The 23,906-nt window shown below is 36.0% G+C and overlaps 1 protein-coding gene across 3 annotated transcripts in view; it reads right to left on the minus strand.

Moving 5' to 3' along the window:
- The window catches only part of SYT1 (synaptotagmin 1), a 900,038-nt gene that overhangs the window by 350,159 nt on the left and 525,973 nt on the right, over positions 1-23,906 (minus strand). For all 3 annotated transcript variants that reach the window (XM_074375356.1, XM_045519433.2, XM_010958829.3), the window contains one exon: positions 17,101-17,214. The gene's annotated coding sequence lies outside the window, so the exon portion shown is untranslated. The remainder of the gene's footprint in view (positions 1-17,100; positions 17,215-23,906) is intronic.

Here is a 23,906-nt window from a genome sequence, read left to right on the forward strand (position 1 = left end):
GATATTCAAGGATGGCTGATTTGATGCATGCACCTGATTTCATCCAGAATGTGGAAAATGATTATTCTGAAGGGAAAAGGCCAAACTCAAAGAAAATAAAAATACAGGTATTTGAACATTACGGTCCTTCTTTGCAAGATATACTATGCCCAAGATACACTATACAGCTTAGTTGATATTTAAGCACACCTGCTTGTTCTGATAAGAAATATATTTTCCCATGGTTATGTTTTCTTTCACAGATTGGGGTCCAGGATAATTTAGGTCTAACAGTTTCATATGCTGTTTTAGGAAATAGAGAAATCTAATACAGGTTTTATGGCATTAAATATAGAGCTTTCAGAATGGAAGAGTTGTGGGTTGGAGCATGAGGATTTACTAGTGTAAAGTAGCCATCTTGGTACTCATATTAAAAAAAAAAGTCAGAGAACAAACATTTAAGTATGAAGAGGAAGCAAATCGAGAATTATCTCTGTAGTACTTTTAAAACCATGAATTTTGAAGAAAGATTCCTAAAAGCGGTTCTTAAATAAACCAAATAAGGATACACGAAACTATTTGCTTTCTTCTCATGAGCATCCACCTGAATGGGCATTGGGAGTTTCCATAGAGTACTTCACCTGGACCTCAACAGTTCAGCTACTTTGCTTAACGCAACAACATCAGTAAGAAATACATTTTATAGCACGACTCAGTCACACAGTGGAAATACGTAACTGAAACAAAAGTCTCACAAAACAATCCTAATCCTCATTGCATCTGATGTAACTTACATTTTTGATTTTGTTCTATTTTGTTCCATTTAAAATGCTGATCACACCACTAATTTGATTCTACCACCAGTTAGGTCACCATGCCTTATTCAACAAGCACTATTTTAAATTATATTTTAATAGAACCTCACGCCACTGATAAACCAGAAGTCAAAATAGTTTGGAAAATCATCTCAACCTTGACATTTTGTCTTTGGAATGATGGCGGGAGGATACCTTTAAATTATTGCACCTAAAGGACAATATGCTGAGACGCCAGTCATCTTGCCCAGAGTGACACGTAGCTAGCAGAGATCAGACTCAGGTCCCGGCATAACCAAGTTCTGAAACTTGTGAATATTCTACTCCTCCACAGTGACTTCCTGATGACATTTGTTGCTTGTGGCTCTGGGCACAAGCAGGTAAGAAGCTATTCCTTTCCTTTCCCTACAAATGAATCTTCTTGACTACTCAGGTGACTCTGAGTTGGGGATAGGGTAATGGCATGAGTGGGACAATGACCTTGGTGAAGAGCCTGCTCCCCAGTCTACATTCTGAGCTCCCCAAATTCGGTTTCTAGGAAATAATGGCTCTTCACCTAATGACCCTCACGACGCAACGATCAACCTTTTCCTCAAACGGTAATCCACACACAGCCAAATCAACTTGGCATAAACATACTTATCCACAAAACAAGTCAGCCTGATTTTATAAAATCTCTAAAAAGATTCAGTGCTTAGGCACAACTGTCAATTTTATAAACAGCACCCAAATTATGAAACCAAGAAAATCTGTTAACCTTTCTATGAAAGAGTTCATAGAAAGGGCAAGGCTGAATGTTAGAGTTTTTCTAATCACATTTGAAAATCAAAATTATTTCTCTAGAATTTTCTTGGATAAAAACATCAGTGTATGATTTTAAATAAGTGATTAAAAATCTTTTTCACATAAAATGATTCCAAATGACTAACTCTTCTTTAATTACAAATTGAATTTTACTTTTATCTGCGAAGTCCAAGGGAAACAAATTAATTATCTAGCGGTCCACAATTTTTTAATATCAATATTAGTTAACTGCAATTTTTTGGCATTAGCTATAGGCCCAAAAGACATGATACTCTACTATGAATGTTCCAAGAAAAAGAACACACAGGGTTACTAAGGAATAGAAGTGATCTGAGTTAGATATAAAGGAAACATTTCTGTAAGATGTCGTAAGATTCCCTTTTTAGAAAGCCTTGACAAATTTCAAAACTGCCTACAGTTAGGAAAGAACTACATAAATTCTTGGCATTTCTTTTAATCTTCTGTTTTCCCTCAATTATTTTTTAGCTTGATAGTTATTTAAGATACATTCAAATGGAGTAACCAGAGCACTAAAGAGTTAAAATCTCTTCTAATTTTCACATTTTTTTTCATAATTGTTAGGTAAGAAAAATGCTGTTGTTCTGAATGAAAAAGTAACATAATACAAAGGGCCAAATTCATGAAATTACTGTACCTTAAAAGTAAAACAAAGATTGTCCTAAGACCACTTGAGCTTGCTTTGATTCAATAATTTATTCCTTTACGCGTTTGTCAAAGATGTGCTGTCTGTCCCTTGCTGTTGGTGTTTGCCTTTGATACCAGTGAGGCTGAGCAGCCTGCATCCTTAGATTCCCCTCCAATATTAGTTTGATACAGAAGTTGGATGGATGCTTGAACAGCTAGTACATGTGGCTGTTCCTTTGTATTTTCTTTCTTTATTACATTTTCAGAATCAAAAGCAGATAAGCTCTTACACCAGCCACTGTTATCATCAAGGCGACATACACAAAAGAGATGTGAACAAAATGAAATTTGACATGTCACTGGGAGACAGGCCGTTGTCGGAAAGTACCAGATAATTAAATTTAAGAAGGAACCTAAATTTTGGAGTTCTCACAATGCAGAGTGATATGGCAGACAGAGATAAGAATTTGGACTTAAAAAACTCATGCAGATATCAACTCCCATTGTTTTTCCTATAATAGAGCGAATAGAACAAAGTAAGTGTGTGTCAGGACAGTGTAAGCTGGAGAGCCATGATTTAAATGCCAGTGAGTTTCTGAAATAAAAAAAAAATAATAATAATAATAGGAAAAGTTGTGGCAAATATACTTCATCATATTGCTTATTTACTTATCTCCCCAACAGAGATTATGACCTTTTGGAGGACAGAGGCATCTGTCTGTCTTTTATTTGCCGGTGCCACAGCGCTTGGCATATGGGAGATTTTCAGTCAACGAATGAACAGTTAATACCTATTAACCCTTCTCACGGAGGCAGCAGTGACAGGCCCCGCTCACATCACATACACAAGCTCATGTCTGAATACCATCCAATGACCCCTCTACTGAAGATGCACAGACCCAGAAAATTCTTCCCTGGAATTCAGTTTCTTCCATTTTCCTGTAAATTCTCTGAGCTCTCCTCCTAATATTTCTGATTGTCTCGTTACTGATTCTTGAACAGGTCTGCCTATCCCCTCTCTTAGGCTGATTTCATCTCTGTTTCCTACTGATTTCATTCATTTCCCAGCACAGTCCCTGAATCAGGTGTGTTTACACCTGAATTCTTTCTTTTCCCTCAAGAATCTCTCTCTCTGAATCTCATTTATCCTGGGTACTTCCTGTTCCCCTTCCTGTTTTTCTCACCTTGCACACTACCTATGGTCTCCTCCTAGGCTGTGGAACACGCAGACGCATCGATCACATTTTGTTCATCTGAACAATTCTAATATCTACTTCAATTACTGTCACTTAGCAAAGATGCTACAAATCATCCTTGTGAGATTGGCTCCTTCTCCTGTCTCTATTCCAATTTGTACCTTTTAGACATGGAAGCCCAGAAGTACAGATACACTTTTTCCCCACAGGAAAAATTTTATTTGCATCTTGGTTCATAGGCAGATGATTAATTTCAAAGTTATAAAAACATAGTATGAAATTGTAGGCCCTTGTGAAGTCATTCCATTTCTAAATAAAGAGGCAGCAGAGCACACAGGTTAAGGGCCTGCAAGTATAAAAATGTATCTGCACATAAAATCATTACAAACATATGAAAAAGCTAACTGATTGGCTCCTCTTGCATTTAGCGGCCCTCCTTACCCCAGCTACTACGTCTAGAAAAACACAGTCAAGTATTTTCATGTATTCTCTATTTTGAAGTAGAAAATATGCACTAAGAAGAAAAGAGTCACTAAAAGAAAGAAGGTGGGCAGCTATGTCGTAAGTACAAATACAAGAGTGAGATGGGAGGGATTTCTACGTGCAATTTATTATCCCAATAGGAAAAAAAATTCCAACAAATGTCATTTAAAAAAATAAAAAGCTTACCACGAATCATAGAATTTAAGCGTTAAATGTATTCTTAAAGATGACACGGACCAGTTGTTTTCAAAGTAACCTCATTTACAGAAGAGCAAATGAATATGAACTGAGCATCTACCTCCTAACACACACATGCTGCCACAGGTGCTGGGACCCATGGAGAGGAAAACATGGACCTAACTGAGTGGGGAAGCGGGGTGCGGGGAGGAAACGACATATAGCTCCAAGCAAAAATGCATGCAGTGTTCGGTTAGTGGTAACTTCGATGCCTTAGAAGCAGCTACGTGAGTATGCACTACATATAGAGAGGCTTGGTGCAGGTGTGGCTGCTCCCAGGAACGTGGTCAAGGTACGCGGCTCAAACAAAATGACACTGGAGGCGAGACCTGAATAATAAGGGCTGATTGGCCCTGTAAAGATCGAACGGAGGTGATGTCTAGGCAGCATGGGCAGGGCCAGAGCCAAAGCCCGGAGGCACTTCAAAGATCAGACAGTGGAGTCTCCTGAAGGTAAGGTGGCTACTACCCAGGTCTGCTGAATTTAAGCCCACAGTAACCACTTGTAAGATGATGATGTGCTAGGCTCTGTTTTTCCCTAAGCGCACTTGAAAGCATGAAGTTACAGGAAATCATGTGTTGTGTGTGTATATAATTCAGGTGATGAGAAATCACCCCTATTACAGTCAGCTTAAATTTCTTGGGTTACAGTTTTCTCTCACTTCTAGAAGCAGCTGATCCGTAGGTGATACTCTAGACTCGGTAAATACATGATTTTGTTCTTCCGGGGGCCATATAGAAAAAGGTGTTGTAGAGAGAGGGTGAAAAATATTTTGACTGTACAGTGAATATATTTTTGTTGACATCATTTTGTCCTGAGTTTAAATGCCACCTACAAGCCAGTCTCCTGCAGCAGACATGGGTGGTTACCTTCCCTAGACATCCTAGCTTTTTTATTAATGATGGAACCCCAGCCATACAAAATGACTCACTTAGCAAGTTTCAATAACATAATACCCTTTGCTTTTGCAAGGGATGATGCGGAGATGGGCATTTGATATAGCTCAGGTCAAAAGGCACTGGAGAAGTCTGTTGGTAGTTTTCCAGAAAAATTCTGCCCCCTAATCAGAAGTGAGAGCTAACAGAAAAAAATAAAAGCCCTCTGGGGCTGCACACTCTCCTGTCATTTATCCTGCCTTCCCTGTTGCCACATGAGGGCATGACGCTTGGATTGCCAACACTGCAAACCTGGGGGACAGGCCAAAAGACTCTCACAGAACCTGACCCAGCGTTTTTACATCAATGACCTGCTGAATCAACCCCAGGACTCTCTAAACTTTAATACAGAGACGTAATAAAGTGACAAAACAAATGACAGTAATATTTATATTTAAGAAACTTCCGGAAAGGTGTTCTTTAATTTGCTCCTGAGAGCATCTTACTTGATGCAAAACTTACTTTGATATTTCCATCCCAGTCTTTTCTCCTGGGGCCCAGCCTCCCATAGCTAACAGTCTGTTTGTCATCCCTTAGAAGTCCAATGAGAATCTCAAACCCACAATGTAAAAAAATAAAACTTGTTTTCTCCTCCCTTATCTGTTTCTTTTTTGAATCTTCCTCATCACACTGATTGGTTTCACCAAGTTGTGAAAGGTAAAAAGCTAGGATAATTCTTGATTTTCTTCTCACTTGCTCCTCATAACCAATCCATCAACAGGTCAAATAGGTTCTACTTTGAAAATACGTCTCAAGTCTTTTTTACTTCTCCCCATGCTACTGCCACAAGCCTAATCAAAGCTACTCATCCTTTAAGAGCTGACAGCTTCCTGGCCTGCGTTACTGCAGTAATTTCCTACTGGTCTCCCTGTCTGTACTTCTGACACCTAAATAGATCTATAGAAGTGAGGATGCATTTCTAAAATAGTCAGTCCTTCCGTGGTATTTTCCCACTGAACACCCTCCAGTGGTTTCCCTTCACACTGGGTAGAAAACCCAGACTCCTTGCCATTTCCCCCACAGCCCTGCACGACTGGGTTTCCACCTAACTCTTCAACTGCATCTCCAAGCACAACCCTTCTCTCCCTTCACTGGCCTCCTAGTTGGTGTCTTCTTGTTCCTTCCACCTTCTCTTTTCTAGGAGACGTTGTCAAGATTCTCCCCTTCACATCCCATAGGGTTGAACACAACATCACCTTCTCAAAGACGCTGTCTCTGAACAACCTATGTAAATCTCGTTTTAGTACATCCACGTTTCCTCATCAGCACATGTCACTCACACACTTCATGTTATGTGTCCATCTTGTTTGTTGTCTGTTTCCCCAGGAGAATGTAAGCTCCATGAGGGCAGGGGTTTGGCCTATTTTGCTCATTGAGGTATCCCCCAGCACCAGGTATAATGCCTGACACAGTGTACCTGTTCAAGAAACATTTGTTGGATGAATGAATTAATAAGTGACTGATAGAAAGAGGGGCAGTAACAAACCAGATTTCCTACCTAGACTAGCACTCTGAACAGTCAGCGTTGGTTGAATAAATGAATAATTTGTAGTACAAGGCAAAATATCCCCCCACAGCTCAATTACCATTTCCAGCTGGCATGACAGCTTACAGACTGGCTCTTACTGAGGATTTTTGCATCTACATTATGCATCTAGGACAGATAGTGGTCTGCGATTTTCTTTTCTTGTGATGTCTTTCTAGCTTTGGTACTAGGGTTATCTGGGCTCATTGAAGGAGTCAGGAAGTATTCTCTCTGCTTCTGTCTTCTGGAAGAGAGTTAAGAGAATTGGTATAATTTCTTCCTTAAATGTTTGGTGAAATTCACTAAAGAACCACGTGGGCCTGGTTTTTCCTGGCTTTTTAGGATCCATTTTATACGTCCCTAATCAATATCAAACAGTAAGTAGGTGTACAGAGTACTTTAGGTTCTGAAAGTTTTATATCTCATTAAAGAGAGGAAGCAGGGGCAGGTGATGTATCGTCTACAGGTTCTGATAAGGCCCTTGTGTACTTGTCTGGGATAAGGATATAGCCAAATGATACAACAAGAGGTAAGTAAAACAAGGAGCCCATATTCCTTGATCCAGCCTGAAAATTTGTGTTTTCTGTTTTTTTTCAAATTTGTCTGTTTTTATTTTTTAGTATCTTAGAGTCCAATGTTCTATGCATATAGCTATGATGTCCTTTAACCAACATGTGACCTCATGATTCCACCAGCCTCAGAGCCCTCCTTCCATGTGACAGATACATCTTTTTGTCTAGGGGGAAAAAGTGTACTATTTAGAATAAACATATACTTTATGAATGCCTATTTCTCTTGAAGATGGCACAGACTCATTAAAAGAAACATCTCTGGTCAAAGGAAGCAAAGAATGTCATTCTGAGTATCTTAGGGCTGTAGACTTAGTGCTTTTGAAAAATATAAATAAACATATTCACAAAAGCCAAGAAAAGAAAGAAAGAAAGAAAGATTTCAGGAAGTCTGCCTCCACACTTGCACTGAACATAATAACATAATGCCTTCCCAGTGTTCACTGAAGAACACTTCCTGGTGCATGAACCGACTCTAAAGACAGAAAGAAAAATGTGTTAACACAATATTTTGAACAATGGCAGCATTTGTGAAATCCAAGGGGACCACAGTGAAGGGCAAAATTCATCTGAATATAAATTTCAGTGCACGAGCTTTTTGAAAAAAAGTTTTGTTATTTCATAGTCATGCTTTATGAAATTTTAGCATTTATTCATTCTGCATTGTGGCTTTTTGAAAAAAAGAAATAGCAGAAACATTGAGGCAGTTCTCCGCCTATACTCAGAGGTGGACAATGCTGAAGGTATTTTTGGAAAAAAGAAAGATATGTATCTAATCCTTCATGTGTGTATGGAAAATCACTCATCGCAGCCCAGAATCCTATTACAGCGAGACTTAGACACAAATATATATTCAATTTCATGAAGTAAGTTTCAGCATCCATACCAAACATATGGATGCTTTATATTCCACAGGCTAAAAAATGTAATTTTAGGACGTGAATGGAAAGTCTTTCTTAACGTGGAAGAATAATTCTTCCCATTTTAGAAGAAATCCAAAGTTCATTATATACAAAAAAGAATTATTAGTATTACAAACCTACTAATTTTTACTCTGTAGATAGAATTATTAATTAATAAATATATTTAAATTTTACTTTCTGAACAATAAATAATACACAAAGGCAATTTTTCATCATTAGTGTGTTGGCTGCAACTTTGCAAAAGTTGTAACTGTAAGAAACTATTTCATTTTTTTTAAAAAAGAAGAAAAACTATAAACTTAAAAAAAACGGAGAAAATGCAGTAGGTTTGTACTGTCACATGTTCTAAAGTATCAGACATCTACAAACTAAATGGTGTATTAGAGATACACAAAAAGAAAGTGGAAAAAATGTTTGATGCAATATAAATTCAACTTTATGATAAACACAAAGATTATTTTTTATAAGGTCACATATAGGCATATAAATCATCTTCCCTCTTCACCAGAGACATTTGTTTCAGCACAAAAACATAAGCTGTTCAATTTTTGGTTTGAATGCTCTTGTCTACACAGAAGAAACTAGTGAGAAAATATCCTGTCTGTTTACAACATAATGGAATCAGAGATTAGATAAGCACTGGACATTTGTCCACATGAAAAGCAGGCAAATTTGCATACAATTTTTAAAGTTTTATGTAATTTTTCCTCCCTTTGTGTTCTTTTAAATTTTCTCCCTCCTCCAATGTGCTTTTATAAAGAAAAGAACAAGGATGTGGTAAATAAAAATAGATTAATGTAAATTATCCTAACCACAGAGAATTCTGATTAGATGAATACTTTTGGAAATTATTTCCTTTGCTGATTTCAGTAGCTTCTGTAAAGAGAACATTTGGCATCCAAAATAAACTTGAAGCATGATGACCATAAATCAGTTTTAAAGTCTTATTCAAGGGACTGAATTATAAAACTAAATTATAAAACAGTTTCCTTACATTTATACTCAGAAGTAAAACAGCAGTAGCTAAAACTCCAATATTTTTAGAATTAAAAGTCCTAAAATAACAAAGAATTTGCTATCTGTCTTTGACCTGGAATGCGCCCATTTTATGGAGGGGTTTTGAGGGATGGTGAGCAGGACCACTCTAGCTATCCCTGTAGGAGCTCTTTCTTGAATACCATCACAGGGTGATCACTTCTCCTAGTTAACATCAAAACAACCACTAAACCCAAACCATTAAACTGGTTATTCTCTGTACTCTGCTGCCGTGTTGACAGCCACCATTTTGGAAACAGATTTTTTTTTTCCCTGAAAGATATATATTTTTGGGGGGTGGGGTGGGAATTCTCCCATTGCTCATTCAGTGTAATAACAAAGTCATAAAGTAACTTACCACCTAGAAAATTGTGATGTTGGGCTCATACTTCAGAAAACCTTCAGATTTACTACCGTAAACCTTCCAAGTATAGTTTCAAAACCTATCTATCGATACATGAGAATTGGAAAGTAGTATAAAAATGTATTTCTCTATTATAAGGCAGAATTATATAAAATTTTCCACAAAAGATAAATATCTGTCTCTTAACTAAGTTCAAGAACAGATTTCAACACTCTGTTCTATAGAACATCACATGATCTCATCTGCCATTCTTTTCTACAATTTAAACACATTTCTCCCTTTTTGGCCCTCAGTGTCCAACACTTCTTGTAATGGCCTATATTTACTTTAAATCCACATTTGATGCTCTTTTTTTTTTTAACCTCATTTTAACATCTTGAAATTTCTTTATTCTATTCTGATAGGTGATGTATCAAATCTTAAGTAATTTGGTTTTGCTTCTCTTTCTAAATTGCTTTTAAATTATGTTTCGATTATGGATCTAAATTAGAACTAAGGTCTCTAATAAAGTGATCATACCCAACATAATTCTTATGTTTGTACTTGAATATCTTAAAATAATGCTGGTGTTAAACAGTAGCATATTGCTAACTCCTCAGCTGTTCTGAACCAAAACTCCACCTAACTTACATATTTGATAGCAAATTTTAATTCACCTTTAGTGTTTCTTTCATAAATGTGTTTTGATACTTTTCTATTAAATCATCCTTTATGTTTCCTAAGCTGTGATCATCTTAATAAATATACACGTTAGCTTCAAGAATTAAATAGAGTAAGGGTGATAGAATGGTTGTATGCCATTGTATTGCTAGCATGTTCTGAGTTTTAATTATTCTGTCCAGGGCACAAGAGAACATCACAGATATATGAAAGGTTATAATTGATTCGTGAATCTTTGAGCTAATTTAAGGGGTAGGTAAGTTATTAATGCAGATTTCTTTGTCTTAGTAGTTTCTGTCTCTATGAGTTCTTAAGGCTTTGTCCTGGGTGAAAATGCACTCTTGTTAAACCACTTACAGTCATTAAGTCTGTTTCCCTGCTAGAATTTTCTATTGCCTTTCCTTCTTGACAGAATCACTTTTCTACATGAAGCAATTGTTAATGATCAGAAGCTGCCTGGCAAGAACTTACTCCAATTAACCCAGCAATCTTTTCTGTATCTCTAGCTCAACTATCCTATATTTGTTAAGTGTATTTGGCACAAAGATGGCTTACAGGTTTAGCCACTAAATTATTTATGTATTTTTCACACTATTACAGAATAATTGAGCAAAATAAGTATTTATATGTCACACATTTAAATGTCTGGAGGTGTATTTTGAAATGTAATAGTCTACATTTAATGATGGTTCAAGAAATATAATGATGATTTTAGGAGAACATAACGATTTTACACTTGAAGTTCCTATTAAGAAGAATGGCAATGTTATCGATTAGATAACTAAAGAAGTGAACAATCAGGACAGTGCATTTTCTATATATTAGGTCACAACTACATATAAAAGGGCACCTCTCTGATGCTATTAAAATCTCAGCCTTTTGACATATAAAGATACATCAGCAATGACTTTGGTCTGCAACATTACTCCAATGATGATAGTCTTTTTAGTTCAGTGAATTCTAGAATAACCAAGTTTTCAAGGTGGAAAACCAGGGTTTTACCAAATTTTGTTACTCAAAATTATTTATGAATGGTGAACTTCAGTCATTTTCTGAAAAAAATGCATTGATTTTGCTCTCATTATTGAAAAACTAGTTTATATAAATATGGAATTTTTGTATTTGCTAGTTATTTTCCTTCAACACTCGAAATTATTTTTTCCATTGTCATCTTGTCTATTGCAGTTGATGAGATATCTATTACTTTTTTCCTTGCTTCTTTATAAGTTGATAGTTCTAATTGATTTTTAAGATCTTTGCACTATCCTTTGAGTTCTGTAGCTTTGTTACATTGTCTATGTTTGAATTTGTTTTATTTATCTGGTTTATGGCTACGAATAATTAACTATATGTTATTTATTTTTAATTGATAATTAGTTTAAAGAAAATTGTTAAGAATTAATGTCCAATTTCTAAAACTTTTTCAGGTTACTGGTTTATCTCTTCTTAAAAAATGTATATATTCTTAGAAATTGCTATATACTCTTTTCTTATCATCTATTTCCTGAATTCTATCCAGTATCTTTAATTAGATAATTTCCCTTCTGATGACCACAATGAATTCTCAGAAGTCTGTTTTTACTGACTAGATACATCCAATCCTTATTGAATTTAAAAGTGGTTAGTCCAGCTTCAGCCATAGTGAAGTTACTTTGCCAGACACACAGAACAACAGAGCAAAAGATTTATTCTAATGTGTCCCAGAATAGGACACTTAATCACTGGAAAATGTAATTAAGAATAACCTCGGGATCAGAAATGATGCCTTTTATAGCCTGGGTTGTGAGGTATTTGATTCCATAATGGCCACAGTGTAGCCCCTTGGCATTACGTAGGCCTAGTTACATGGATTGGACAACTCAGGCAATGTAGCTTTAGCTACCATGCAAATTTACATATTTGCTTGTCTTTTCCATTGAAGCAGGGATAAAAGAGCTAAAATAAGTGGATCAGACTAATTTCAGTGCATGACTGACAACCACGAAAATCAGTGAGATTAAAAAGAGTAGGTTCATTGACTGAAAAAAACCTGGAGGAAAAAAATGTTGAGAAGAATATGATTAGAGTTATTGGATGACCAGTATTTAAGCAGGTCTGAATATTTATGTATTTGTTTCATGCTGACTGCCTGCCTTTCCACTAATGTGAAGTCTCCACGAGAACTGGGACGTGCACACAGGGCTTGGAAGACTGACTGGCACAGGAGGTGCTTAGCTTAGCAAAACCACTGTTGTTTACATAAATATGTGAACCCAGGCTCCATGATGGACAAGGTTTGTTGGGCCAAAAGAAAGTAGAGAACACAGATACACTGATTTAAAACCTAAATGTAGGAAACATCAAGCAAGTTTATACGTGAAAATAACTGGTGATACAGGGTTGGTGAAGAAGTTTGGAAGTTTCACATCAAAGAGGTGGGGGAACAAAAGCATTTGGGAAATTGACACGTGGTTAAGTGACGATACCCTTGTTGTCTTATTAAGCCTGGGTTTTCAGAGTAGTTTTTGAAAGCCGTGAAATAGAGATTGAGATATCTCGACACAGGCATTGACCATCCCTGTCCTAAGACTCTCATTTGAACGTTGCCAGTACTCCATCTCATCCTTTACTAGATTGGAAAAGAGAGGTGCTTAGTATTTTAAAACATCTTTTGAAAACTTTCTTTAGTGGAAAGTAAACCTTTTCCCCCAGTGGAATTTCTAGAGTGAAGAGGGATTTCAGGAACTGACATGATGACTTCTGTTGTCCCTCAACCTCAATAGTAATAAGAGATTCTGGAAATTTTTAGACATTTTATTTTACTAAAAATTAGAACTGATAAAGAATTATGGGCCCCCTTTTCCAGAAGGGCTATCTAACTTCTTCTTATACTGCAGATTAGACCAGGAGTCAGGCTTGATCAAATCAAGAGATGCTAAATACTATGGGTCTTTATTTTGAAATTATCAATTTTTCCTTGGAGGGAGAATTTTTGTCATGAGGATCTATTTGTTTGCTTTTCCACCTCTACCATTGATCTTTAGGTTAAATAAAAGTAATGGTGACTTTACTTAGAGCTGCTGAGGCTTCCTTGATAACCAAAGAGTAGAGGAGAAATAAGACAGATATACCCTGTCTGGGGCCTCATTCCCTGGGTTATTCCCACCCCTTGTCCTCCATCACAGGCATAGATGCTTCCTGTTTTCTCAAACCACCAAAATAATGAATAGAAAAGAAAGAAAAACAGTAAAATAGAAAATACTAAGTAGAGCAAATTCAATTCAAGTAGAGCAAAATATTCTTTGTGGTCTAATGCCTGGGCTAAAAGTAGCAAATTTAGCCACGTGCCTAGAACACAGTAGGTAGTCAAGAAATAGTTGGCAACTTAAAGAAACACCAGTATGGATAAACGCAGCCAACTGGTAACTTTGGTCCACCTCAACACTTGATGCTGAACTTTTTGAAAGACACAGAGGATAGAATTCCTTAGAAAGTGGGGTCCAGTAAAGCCTCGGGTGGTGGGTTGAGTAATTTACAGACAAAGCTGTTGGTGGAAGACTATGAGAGATCACCAGTTCTCTCTTGACATCATTCACTGATGTTCACTGAATCAGCCTTCATGCTCATTGTCTCTGCTTAAACAAGTCTCTTCATCTGCTTTCTAAATGAATGTAGACTTACAACAGGTATCTGTTCATTTTAAAATAACTGAATGCACCTGTTCCCTGAGTGATGCCCGTTAATGAGCATCCTGTCTAATAGCTAGTTTAATCCTGCTTGGCTTCCCATATTTGAGACCACTTTGCCCCTCCAGCATCTCCTTTTCCTCTGCTGAAGAGAGTAACACTTATGTTATAGCTACTTTCTCTGTGTTATAGAAAAACCTCCTACTCTCTCTCAATTTCTCATTTACTTATCAAGCTTGTTTTTCTTTAGTGTTGATATTCAAAGTAAACAAGAATTTTTAAAAAATATTTTCTTTAATTGGTTTACTTTTGAGAATCACACAGTATTGTTTTCTACTATTTTCCATTTCAAAGTTCTCTTTTTTTTTTAACAAATCATATGATTTGACTATAATTTGTGGATTAAAAAAAAAATTGAATCCAAGCATCTAACAGCATTTAGAGCATCGTTTCTGTGTGAAACTCTTTTGAGTTCTAAATATTTAACTTATAAATTAAACTTTTGAAATACAACCCAACTGAAATTAGTGCCTGCCTTTGTGTTGTAAATGTGATCTTTAAAACTAGAGGAAAACCAAGAATAATGGTTATTTCTAAAAAGATTCATATGTATTTGGAAAGCAACTTAAATTATTCCAACTATTTCAGGACACATTTATTTTATAAAGTAAGTGCATTTTCCCCTTTTAGGTCCCTGTCTCAGTCGATTCTACCGTGTAGGAAGCAAGAATTAATTTTATGGGTGAAACGTTCTCTGCAGTTTTCCTACTAAACCTAATGTTGCTTTTTGCTCTCATCCAGTGTTAGAGATAATCACAACATTCTGGCTTTTCATGGTTCAGAAGACAGTCCTTTGTCCCTTCTAACTTAAATGTATACTTAAGAGTTTGGCATATTAAATTGACACATTGTGTCTAACTTTTTTTGCACTAAAAATAAAGCTAGGAGGAAATTTCCTCATTAAAATCAGATAACAGAAAATATTCAGTTACAGATAAATGGGGTACCCTTAGCCAAAAGGTTTAACATAGTTGTACCAAAAAGTTATCTTTTTCAAGTCTGACACCCATAGGAGTTGTCTCAGTGGAAACCGAAACAAAAGTACAGACTGGAATTCTTAAAGAAGTGTTGCTTACTAGACATATCTAATATTGAAAGAATGACTTGTTTAGAAAGCTCTGTGACACTGAAGATTCAAAGGTGGAAGTGATAATTGTACGAATTATGAATTTAATACTTTTTACTATTACAGAGATCATTTATTATTTGGCAACTTTGGGAAACTTTTAAATTAATAGGCATTCATATCCTTGACATCTTTAATATTTAATTTTTAATTTCAAAATATTTAAGACACAGATGAAAGAGAAAACAAATAGTCTAAAATCCTTTCTATGGTCCTAGGAAATAAAAATAGGAAAAAAAAAAAGCAAAATCCTAATTTATTTTCTATGCTTTTAGATCAATTATATGTCTATAGTTTTCCAATGTTTCCCTCTCAGCTATTTCCTTGCTCTCATTTGGTAGAGGAGAGATTTTTCAACTTTGAAGTGCACTGGGATGATCTGATGTACGTATTTAAAAGGGGAGTGGTGGTGGTGGTGATTAGGTTCATCTGTTAAGTTATTACTCTGGGTGGAGGTACCAGGAATTGAACCTGGGATTTCATGCATGCTAGGCATGCATTCTACCACTGAACTATACCCTCCCCCTGATGTACATAATTAAAATGCTGGAGCTAGTGCTCCCTCCCAAAGATTCTGATGAAGTAAGTCTGGGGGAAGCCAGGAATAGATAGTTTCTTAGGTTGGCTTCAGGCTACATTTTGAGATGTATCTCAAAATGACTACAGAGTAGAAGACGAAACTGTTGCTAAGAGACGTTGAAGTAGAAGAGGACAAAATGGAAATATTTTAAGAACTGTAGGCCAAGAGCCACACTGTCAGCATATCAGCAGTGCCCTTCACTATAAAATGGTTGACATAACCATTAGATTATTAGCAGTGACAATTATTTCCTAGGAAACTCAAGTACGTTTGATTCCAGGTACATGTACTTTCAGAACCACTTCATTGGCTTTCATGATTTATGTAAAGAAATTATAAAAAAAAAAAATAGGAAAAGAACATGGTTTAGCAGTACAACTGCAGTGCTACACTGTGATATCATATTGCATGAGAGATAGAAGCAACTTCTAGAATTGAAATGGTTCATTCCCTATAGGTAAAGGTCTTGAGATAGAACACAAACCTATTGGACAGATTTGTTTAATAAGTGGATGAATTTATAAGAGTGTATAGTCGGTTTATTTCTGTATGATTTTAGTATTGGAGACCTATTGTGGTCAACTTCTCAGGGATAAAGATGCAAACAGCAGAATGAAGTTCATAACAAAGACTCATTCTGTAACATTGTTTCTCCTATATACAGTGAGAATCATGTAAACGGCACTTTTTCAGAAATCCAATACTTCAGTAACATGGGACTCCCAGTAACGATTAGTGAGATAATTTAATCACCTCCAATTTACTGCAGAGAATTGTGTTTATGCCTAGAGAAAGGGTGTTAGGAATAACTGGGACCGGAGATGCAATTTGATTGGTTAATGAAGAGTCTAAGAATGATAATTGAATTGGATGGAATTCATTAGTTAGGACATTCAAGCAGATACTCGACAACCCCAATTATGTCCTGTAACATATGTAATCGTCACAATGTGATATATGTACTTCATTGTTGAATTAGGCATGTATGAAAGAGTGAGGCGCAGTCCGGCGCAAAGAGACATCGGCCCGAGACAGATTCCACCTCCGCGCCCAGCCCTCACCCAGTACCCTTGCTAACAGCATCTGTATAGCAGGGCACAAAAGCACAGAGGCAGATGCCACGGCATATTCTTTTAGAATGCAAGGCTGCTCAAGATCATCTATGGATAACGAACCATGACAACTTTGGATTTGATGAAGTACAAAACGCGAGTGGGAGAAAGCAAAACTGTGATGGAAGTGGCCAGTACCCCGCCAACTAAATTAGCACATCAAGAGCATTAATACAAGTAATAATTTCAAAAGATATGACAGATCCTAATACTTCCTTTACTATCATAAAAACCCTAGTTTTGAAGTCAGAGATACAGTCCTGGAATCTTCCGCACAAATGCATTCCCCCCCGCAACCCCTCACCCACACCGCATCACAAGATATGTAAGGGGACGAGGGGATGATCATCAACAAAACATGTCAACGTTTGTTTTTTTCCCAAATACCTTGATTAGAGAGTCGCAGTCCAATTTCCAGGAACGAAGCAATGGGCAAGTGAATGGTCTTCCCAAATTCAGGCGACTGTCAAGCTCTTACTAGTTCTTGTTTTCCTGTTTTTCCTTGAGAGAGAATAATAGAAAAAAAAAATGCATAAAAAGAGCTGGCCTGCAACTCTACTCTCGCCTTTGCTACTAACTGGGTATACAGACACTTGCTTCTGCGGTCCATTCATTATCCACATCCTGCTCTACTTCATCAATTCCTGGTTGCACTAGGTGCTCCAGGGTAAGAAGCAATAGGTATGAAACATGAGAACATAAAGAAAAATCTAGAAGAATAAATGTTTTAAGAAAGCAACTTTTTCGTATTTCTTCCGACACACCCTGTTCTGTGGCGTTGCTCTCTAGAGGAGTAGCATGTGCCGCCACGGAAGGGCCCCAGTGGAATTCCCACCCGCAGGGAATCATCTCTAAGCAGTTCACACTTTGTTTTGCTAACAAGATGCCTCGTTAGGATACTGGAGTGCTAGCCTTCACTGACAATGTTACCCCCGCCTTTTAGAATTATTGAAAAGCCAACTGAGTCTATTTTGACTTGTGCATCTCTTTGTAAGCAACAGCAGCTGCAGCAGTGCTAATAGAAAGGAAAGGCACTGCTGTTTACCTACGAAGGACATTGAAATACTCCATGTAGGAAAGCATCCGAGTTGTGGAGGAGCATTATCAAATATTTTAATAGCTCCCTTCCTTGCTTGCTTCTTTTGTCTTTTGCTCTTCCCTACTTTCTTTTCTACCTTTTTTTTTTCTGTCCTTCCTTTTAATCTTTCTGTTTATTTTATTTTTAAAATTTTATTTTTTATTGAATTGTAGTTGATTTATAATGTTAGTTTCAGGTGTACAGCAAAGTGATTCAAATAGACATATACATACATGTACATAGATATGTATTTTCTTTCAGATTATTTTCCCTTACAGCTCATTACAAGAAATTAAATATAGTTCCCTGTGCTATTCAGTAGGGTCTTGTTTATCGCTTTTATATATAGTAATGTGTGCCTGTTATATACCCTTTATTTTGTTTATCTATTTTCTGATGCAGAGCAACCTATCTTATATTTGAGATGTTTAAATAATGACTTTAGAATATGAAATCTCTAAAAAACTAAGTAAAATGGCATAATTCATTTGCAAATGTACAAACACACAGGGGAAAACTGTAAGTTATCAGCTCCAGCTTGTAGCTCCAATTAAGAAGGGAAGCTTTGCAGATTCCAGTGGCTCTGATACTAATCAGACCATTCTGCTCTCTTCCAGTTTGAGTTTCAGTTCTCCAGAGGAAGCTAACATGGCAACACCCTGTTATCTGAGGATTCAAGTTTTCCTACTACAAGATAAATGAACACACAATCCCCTGCAGCTTTCATTATATTCTGAGTAGGATTTTATAGTTCCTCTGCAGTTATTCAGGAGTCCTCTTTGCCAACTAATGGACCAGAATCACTCTGGCATAAATCCACCTCGGAAAATCTTCTGAGGTTTTATGGGTTTGGGAAAACCTTAGTTGTTGGTTTAAAGGAACAGATGCTGCATAAGAGAACTTCATTTTACCTGGCTGAGACAGACAAGGGATGGTGGACTCCAGCTCGGTCTGCTTCCATTATAAGTACTTATTTACAATCTATGATTCATTTAATGAATATTAATTGAGTGTCTGTTGTGGACTTTCTTTTTTTTTTTTTTTGGTTGGTCAGGTCTTGGGGATAAATATGAGAAAAGTTGGAGAGACAGATTAGGAAATAAAAGATTACAACAGATGGAGAAGTGGCACAGTGGAGATTTGAGGAATGGCAGGCACTGAAGATGGATTCTTCCCATCCTCGAGGAGAATTCAAAGTTCTCGCGTGAAAGAAGCAGAAAACATCACCAACCCTGTGTGTTTATATGCACACACAGGAGGTGAGGCGATCAAACAATAAATTTCTGAGCTGTCTTGCTCCCTGGGATTATTTAATGGTTTTCACAATTGTAGCTTCTTTTCAACAACAATTCCAAGCATAAAATGACTTTTCCCACCAGAAAGCGTTAAAAACCTTTCTCCCATGGCTACAGGTCCCAGAAAGTATGTGATTTCTCAGAGCACAGCCCCCAGAGTCATTTTCTAAATGGCGGTGAGAATACATGAGTTGGTAATATACACCCATTTTGGAAGCCAAATAGCAAAGGTTAAAAACCATCTGTCATTGGGACTATGAGCCTACAAGCAGGCAGCAGACTTCCAGCAGAGTCTGGGGCAGGAACAGTATGTATCACAGCTTTAGAAAAAAAGATTCAACTAGAATCATTCTGCTCAGTCATGTGGTTTGAAGGACATTACAACCTCCCACCAGGACCACTTTACAATGTGTTACATAAAACTATGCATTGTAAACCTCAGACATGTTGGAAGGAAATTCATTCCTTCTCTCAGCAACAATTTTCTCAGTGCTTATTTGTGTCAGGCAGGGTGTGAGACATTGAAAATTGCTCAGCAAAGGAGACAAACAGCTGCCTCTAGTGCCCACCTCACCTCACTCCACAGAGCTTGCAGGTCATGAAGGAGACAGAGGGTAAGGACACACACAGAGTATGTGTCATACATACTGTACTAAGTTCCCAAAAGGACAGGTAAAGATGCTAGGAGAATGAGGCCCGGGGAGTCTCACCCAGAATTGGCTTCCTGGCAGAAATCACATTTAGGAATTAGCTGGATTTAGAGAAAGGGTGGGGTCAAGGGGAATATTCACTGTGGAAAAGTATATGTGTATAGTCCTGAGGCAGAAAGGAGCTTCCTATGTTTAAGGAACAAGGACAACCGAACAAAAGGTCAATGTGGTTGTAATGTCATGAGTATGGAGAAGCAAGATGGGTGTCAGCATTGGAGGCCGGCTTGGGGCGGTCGTTTCTAATGGTTCCAGGTGTGGGAACCATGGGAAACCACTGAAGCATCAAAGCCCTTCAGTTACTCTTTGGATTATACATTGGGGTGGGGATATTTATCACAATGAGAAAATTTTCTTTTACTTATTCTTGGGAGTGAAATTTATTGTATTCATTTAAACATTAATTTTCTAACTCCCCGATGTTTAAGGTTTACTTGATGAGGTTTGGGGTTACTTGTTCTCTTAACTTCTAAGTTATGCTGCATTTTATTTCCTCGTCCTTATCATTTCTCTACATAGATGCTTTCTTCCTCTCACCATCACCACCTCTTCAAAAACCTGTCAGAGCCAGAGTATTTTTCAGTTTGGTTGACTGATGCCTATCTAGTGCTTCAAACACCATTCGGCAGAAAACAGTAGTAACTCAACAAAGACATCTTGAATGTATGAATCATTTAGAAAACTGTCTGCTGTCTGCAATGCAGCCATCATTTAATGTTATATTTCTCCCTAAGTTACTTTGATGGGAGGTCAACTTTCCTTGGTAAAGTGGAGCATATTAGACTAATAAAATGTGCTCCTGGTGATTAAAAAACAGTATTTATAGTTGTAGCTCATGGAAAAGGTGTAAATAAACCAATTTGGGCAAAGCACATGTATATAAAACTAAAAGATAAGGAAGTTAACTTGAAAGCAAAATACATTTTTTCCTAATGGATTTCTCTTAGACTTTAGGTTCAATAATTTTACAGTAAAATGCAGTCATTTTCCAGCAAATTCTCTTGATATTTTCACAAAACTCTAAATCCTTTAGTTATTATCAATTTAGAGATGGGTACAGATACAGGACTCTCTGTACAATTCATTTGACAGGCGAACTTGGAGGAATGTACCATTAACCAAAGTATATACTTCTAATTTTGTCAGGCCAAGATTATATTTTTATAATACAGAATTCATAAAAGCTCATAGACAAAATAAAATATCTAATAAGCCAGGAATTTTAATAGAATGTTTCCACAGAGTGAGATTTTTAATTAACAATTATTTTCTTCCATTGAACACATGTACTATAAATTTTAACTGGGTTAGATATAAATTGTTTTAAAGACCAAAGAGCTTAAATAATCTAGAGGAATGTATCTAAAGTTTTCCAAAAACAACTGCCAAAGATTATTTGCTTATGATGTCCTTACTTTTTACTTATGTATGTTCATTTTTTATTGTGTAATTTTTAAAAAACTAACTTGAGTACTGCTTTAATATGGAAAACTGACATTACAGTAGTCAGTGTAAGTTTAAAGATTCAGTGAACCTTGATAAAGAAAATGTAAAAGATTAGTTTATAATGCATTACCTCAAGTTTTTCATCTGATGTATAAGTAAATCACAGACAATATGCCAGCAGAATTACCCGAAACATGAAAATTGAAAGAAAAATGACATTTGAATATTCCTTATGCCAAGATGCCCTATAAGATAACTATGTAAGAAGAATTTTGTTTGCAACATGCAAAGGCAAAAAGTAGAGGAGAAAATAAGGCTCTTACTTGCACCATTCAAAAAAATTTTCCCTCTTAAAAAAATAATTTAAGACAAAATGTTTGCAAATGGTATTAGAAACACAGAATGCAAAAGTACTTTAAGAATTACTAGTACTAGTCCTTGGTTTTATTACCTATTGGTAGAGACCGAAGCTCCAAGAAGACAGCAAACCCCCTGAAGTATTATGTGAAATTGTATGCATTCATGTATTTGTGCCTTTTCGCTAGATTCTCTAAAGGGGTCAATGACTGCCCTCCCTTAATAAAATGTTCAGAAATGGAAATTCACTTGCCCAAGTTCTCACAATCAGAAGCAGAGCAGAAGCTGTCATTCATGTCTCTTGATTCTCAGTCCAGTGAATTAAAAGTACCCTTTTCATTACAGACTTCATATTTCCTTGCTACAATCATAGTCCAACATAACACTTGACTTCTAGAATACAATGCTAAAGTAGCATAAAATACTTAGAAAAATAAGTTTTTGCTTTACTATTAGAAGTAAAATGTCTTCAGATTTTTTTTAAAACAAACAAACAAAAAAATGCCAGGGAGAAATCCTTTCATATATTAGTCTCTGTGAGATGAAAGCCACAGAGAATTTTATAGAATTCTTCTTTGTAAGTTGATCAGACAAAGAGAGTTTTAAGAACTTGGCTCTCTTGTCTGATTTAATCCACAAAACAATGCACCTACTTTCATCTTTTTTTCTTTATTTCTAAAACCTCAACGTAGAATACACCGTGAATTTTAACAACCTGTTTTGGTTCAAGTGATTGCTTTCAGTTTCTCTAGTCCTTTGTTAGTGAGGACAAATGAATATATTTATTTTTTCTTTTGTAAATATATTTTCAAGTTTGATATTCGGTTATTCAAAAGAGGTTTGGACTTCTCTATAAGATAAATTTAGTTAGGAAAGGAATCTAGTCTATAGATTTGCTCCAACTGGCCATCCTGCACATGATCTATTGACCACTGTTAGTGGTTATGTTAAATTACTAGGTATCAGATAGAGTGACACTAGCAACACTTGACCGCTGTGGGAATTTAGGTGTACCTAGATGAGCACCGACATGCTCTTCAGTTTTCTTGAGTTGCTTGTTTCAAAAGGTACTCTTTTAATACATTTTTCAAAGGATAATTTATTAACATTTGTGCTATTTAAGACATTTGAACTTCCAAATAGTTTAAAATAATATTTATATTGTTATATTTATAACTATTACTACTTTATTCTAAGTCCAATTTAAGAAAAAACGAATGAAATTGAAATGAAAAAAATGAGTCCTGTATGGAAAAAAAGCTTTTCTTGAGTCATATTTACCCTAAAGGACTGAACTGATTTTTCCCAGACTTAGTTTTTTGGTTGTTGTATTGGATTCTGTCTTCAGCACTTCCTAGCTATAACCCCTATTCCATCATCTAAAAAAATGAATATAAAATTGTCCAGTAGTGCTACTGTAAGGATTGGATAACTTAATTCCATTGAAATGTTAGTACATAATAAGCCCTGTTGGGTTGGCTAGTCTTAACATTACTATTACTAACCTAATTATTCTTTTCAGTATCATTAACACAATTTCAAATTTAAAAACACAACAGCCTAAAGGTTCCCATTCTTGAATACTGAAAGTATATACAATTATCATATGTTGGAGTGTACATCAGTGTACTGATTATTGTTTTTAGTTTTTTATGCACATATTTCCTTATCTTGACTCCAAGTCTCTTAAGGGAAAGAACTGTCTTATTAATTCATCTTTTCCTTTTTCTTGTCATCTCTTCTTTCTTCTCTCATCAACATTTATTTATAGAGCACCTACTTTGTGCTGTGCACTTTTGTAGGTCTGAAATTACAGAGACAAACAAGATAAAGTCTCTGCCTTCATGTTGCTTAAGTTCTTGTAAAACTCAATTGAAATTCTGTTACTATTGTTGTATTTGCTAAATTCAATACTAGTGCCAATGTTGGAGTGCCAAATAGAAAAATAAAGACACAAACAAAATACATATACAGTAAATACTTTAGAAAATATATTTAAAATGCCAGAAATTATAAGATATGTAAACTCTAATCAAAAGGCAACAAAATCATGAAAAATTAACAATAATGAAGGAAGAGTATGTTGACCTTGTTTGAATGACTCTGCAGTATTATCAAATAAACAAGTTCAAGTTTTTTTTTTCATGTAAATAAGCACTAAATAAACCAGGTTATAGCTAAGTTGCAATAAAAAATTTATAATTTAAAAAGAAGCTTTCAACTTTGATGAGAAAAGACCCTATCAATTAAAAAAATATATAAATTGTAAAAAAAAATTTGTTGGTATGGTGTATATGGTATAACAGTTAT

Source organism: Camelus bactrianus, chromosome 12 (assembly GCF_048773025.1).
Source record: "Camelus bactrianus isolate YW-2024 breed Bactrian camel chromosome 12, ASM4877302v1, whole genome shotgun sequence".
Taxonomy (NCBI): domain Eukaryota; kingdom Metazoa; phylum Chordata; class Mammalia; order Artiodactyla; family Camelidae; genus Camelus; species Camelus bactrianus.